The 4,278-nt window shown below is 35.0% G+C and overlaps 1 long non-coding RNA gene across 1 annotated transcript; it reads left to right on the forward strand.

Annotated features, from left to right (window-relative positions):
* Nucleotides 1-1,781: 1,781 nt before the first annotated feature.
* On the forward strand, nucleotides 1,782-3,414 carry LOC306895634. Its single transcript, XR_013786807.1, has 3 exons — nucleotides 1,782-1,850; nucleotides 2,106-2,171; nucleotides 3,338-3,414. It is a non-coding gene; the product is annotated as an uncharacterized lncRNA (long non-coding RNA).
* The last annotated feature ends 864 nt before the right edge of the window (nucleotides 3,415-4,278 follow it).

Below are 4,278 nucleotides of genomic sequence, written 5' to 3' on the forward strand. Positions count from 1 at the left end.
ATTTTCATTAATGTTCGATGGATAACAATGTTGAGCTCAGTGATAAAAGTGGAAATATGCTAAATATTGAAGCGAACGTTTCATGTGTATTGACTTGTGCGTGCGTGTGTGTGTGCCTGTGCGTATGTGTGTGTGTGTGTGTGTGTTCTGGGGTGTATGAGGGTAACAGAAGCTGATGGCTGTCGTGTTTTTGGCCCCTCTGCCCCTGTTTTGCTATTCATCGCATGGACCCACAAATGAAATTATATGAGGGAGAGCAAAGAACGTTGGAGAATTAATCCCATTTAGGCCAAAAGCACTTCAGAGTCGTACAGTAAAGCCTGAGGGTTTACCAAAAAAGACATTTACAATTAAAACACTCATTATGACCGGCGGTGCTATAATACAGCTGAGACATGAAACACATATGTGTCTGATAAACTTACATTTGATATTTTTAGAGGAATTATTATTTTTTCTGTTTCGGATGTTAGACTTCACTGAAAAGAATTCAAGAAAATATAAATAAAGAAAAATAGTAATGCGATAAAAAATAGACAGTTTACAATAGTAAATAGAATTACAATCAATAAAAAATATCAAGAAAACATGTATATTAATAACATTTAAATTTATTGAATAAAAGGATATCAGCTGGAAATTAGTTTGGGTTTCACTACAAAATGACTTTCATTTTCAAAAGGACATTTTATATGAAACATCTACTAAACTAACAATAACATTATAAAAAATATATGTATTATTAGTTATAGGAGAATATAAAATATGCTTGAATAACAATCTGATTATAATAGTTAAAATGTAGTTAATATAAAATCATGTAATAAATGTTTATCCTGACTATTTATAAAATGATATAATCTTATATATGAGCGCGTGTGTATCTGTCTGTACAGAAACAAGTTATGAATCCACTTCAATAACTGACTGAATATATTGTCATGGTTAAATCATACAGTAAATCACACTCCATGATGTGGTTGTTTTGGAGTTTTTAACGTAATTTGAGATACAGATGAAGAAATGAATATACTAGTCATCAAGTTATTTGATTTACACTTTTGACTTCGGAGGTAAAAGCGCAGTATTTGATGAAATGAGTTTTGTCTGTGTGTCACTGAAGTCAAACACTGACCCCTGCTGGCCAACACTGCTACTGCAGTAAACTAAACTACATCAACGCAACACCGATCAGATGTTTCAACTTTTAATATGAATTCAAATGTATTTGTAGAGCACTTTAATACTCCAAGATTTAACAAAATGCTGAACAATATAAAAATAAATAATAGTAATAATAAAGAAAATAAATAGATACTAACACAAAGAAAAAAATGCAGCCACGTAATATTTTAGAGCATTTGTTATGAAAACAAATGAGTTTTTGAACATGACATCAACGTGCATTGATGTTGATAAGTTACACATTCCACAATCTAAGGGCAGCAACGGAAAAACCTGTCTTTACATGTCAATTAAAGGGGTCTGGAAGAGCAGCACATATGAATAAACTCTGGACTCTACACTGTAAAAAAGGATTTGAGGATTTAGTTGACTCAACTTATTTTCCTAAGTATATTCAACTAAAATGCTGAGTGTACTTAAGATATTAAGTTTACCTGTGTCCAACTAATCCGTTTAATCAGACTAGTTTATTCAACAAAGATTTCTCAGTTGTCTGAGTGGCATGGAAACCCCGCCCACCGAGCATGTCAGCCGCGCGCGTCACTCACCGTTCACCCCTGCATAATTGCGTCAGGAAACCCTATCAAAAATACACACGGATCACAGGCGACAACGCGCTATAACTGACGAGAAGCTTCCATTTTTTCTGTCAAGGGTTTTTCGTGGTAAGTGCAAATTTATATCTTGTTATTTGTGAAAGTTCCCGTTAAGGTGTTTACAGAACCCTGCACATGTATGTTCCTAGTTTTACGAATAAGCTATTATTTTACTAGTTAATGAGTTCCCCTAATTTTTTATTCAGTTGTGGCCACATGCAGTATATATATATATATATATATATTAGTTACAGTGAAGAGAACAAAACTTTGTATTTCATTTTCGCCAATTTGTTTGTGATTTTATGAGGTCATCATAACGAGGACATCTTCTCAGTCAGCGGCCCCTGCAAAAACCCCGCGGAGCCTTCCCCACAACACAGAACACAGGTGACCATGCGCCGTGGCTGACTTCTATTTGAGTTCTTGAGGAAAAATGTATATCCAGATAGTATTTGTAAAAGTCACTGTTAAGGTATACAGAACGCTGAACATGTTCCAGGGTTTGACAAATACGCTTGTCCTCGCCAAGTAAGTTAACGAGCAGAGTTCCGTGAAGTGCCTTCATCGTTTTGCTTCTTTGTGTATGCTCACTGCTATTTTACGGTCGTGGCATCCGGTTATTGAAATATGTCATCCACGGTTTTACTGCATAAAAAATAAGAAGCCGCAACGGTCTCACACTCTTGCGAAAATGATTTCGGGACGATCAACAGACAGACTGTCATTTGTAACTGTAGTTTCGCCACAATGGAGGCGCTGTTTCTTTGTCAGCACCAGTGAGTCGCTGAAGAGTCGCAGAACAAGAGCTAGAAGTAGCTTTGTTTCACGGCAGTTTAGGTGAATTCCTTTTCATCAAAGTACGTTCATTTTCTTGAAATTGTAAAACGTGCTGTACATCGTTGTAACGTTTCATAATGTGCAGTTGTTTCATTGAATTAGCGTTATACTGTTCACAACGTGTTCGCCAGTATAAATGCACATGCATATGTGATACGAATGACTCGTTTGAACAGGTAAAACTATTCAGTCACTAGCGAATATAAGATTTCAGCGAATCATTTATAGCTCCGTAAACCACAAGAGAACGCAGGATATGAATGAGATTTGCTCATTTAGTAAAACTAAAGGCACTCCGGAAGCAGTCATACTTTCATAACAAAACGCTTGTACTTTATGTGATCCAATGTTGTTTGCCTACTCCTAGCAGAAGGCAAAAATTGGTAGCTCTTTGAGTTTATCGAAATATTTATTTAAACCGTTTGAAAAGGCTGAAATTGAGCAAAAGGACAATACTGTGCAGCAGACATTTACATTTATGCATTTGGCAGACGCTTTTATCCAAAGCGACTTACATTGCATTATTCTATAAATTTATACATGGGTATCTGCCATCCCCTGGGATCACACCCACAACCTTGTATTGTTAACACAATGCTCTTACCACTGAGCTACAGGACAATATTACATTACATACAGCCCTTTAGCTGTTATATATGCTCTAACTCAAAAAGTAAATATATACTAGTCTAACTTTGACTTTTCTTTTTCTTCAGATTTGGGCTAGTTCAACAGAGCATCTTGTGACTCGTATGAAGTGGACCTGCAAGCTCTGCCCATATTCTTCTGCCAACCAACGCAAAATAATAAGGCACTATAAGATATAAAACAGACACTTCAGTAGATCTTGCCCCTTACCTTGCATCTATAGTGACTGTTTGTGTTCTTTTAAGACACAAGTTGCCCTTAAAAAACATTTGTTACAGCACAAAAATATCTGCTTCATCAGTTTCAGCCAACTATTACCCACAAATCTCGTTTAATAACGCATAGGTTACAGTGTGAATTGTGCAATTTTTCTGAGCCATGTACTTTGTACATTTGGGAACTCATTTGAAGAATGAGTCTGTTAACTGTCCTTTTAAGCAGTGTCAATTTAATATGAAATGTCAATGTTAAACTTTGCCTTGTAAAGGAAACTAACTTTTTTCTAACATATATAAGACTAACATATATTTAAAGTACGTGTTCACTTTTAGCAGCGCTTAAAGGCAGTAATTTATTTACGTATGCTGTAGTTTAACATGCGTTTGTTACTTAATTTTTCCATAACATGCACATATGAAATGTCAATGTTAAAATATACTTTATAAAGGAAATTAAAATGAAATAAAATAACATTCTGCTTGTTATTCCATGTCCGGAAGTCATGTTTATGCAGTACTGTTCAACCTGTTGAATTAACTTAACATTCCAAGTAAGATCAACTAATTTTGGAAAAAGTAACCTGGCTGCCTTAAAAAGATAAGTTAATTCAACAAGCTGTTTCTTTTATCTAGTTTGCACGACTAATAATTATAAGTGTATGCAACCAGATACTTAGTTTTAACAACTAAACATTTGTTGGTCTTACTAATTTTATGTTCTTTTTACTCCAATTAAGGTTTGCGCAACTTTCTTTTCTTGTTGGTCCAATTGCCACAATTGTTGGTCAAAA

Source organism: Barbatula barbatula (assembly GCF_947034865.1).
Source record: "Barbatula barbatula genome assembly, chromosome: 6".
Classification (NCBI taxonomy): domain Eukaryota; kingdom Metazoa; phylum Chordata; class Actinopteri; order Cypriniformes; family Nemacheilidae; genus Barbatula; species Barbatula barbatula.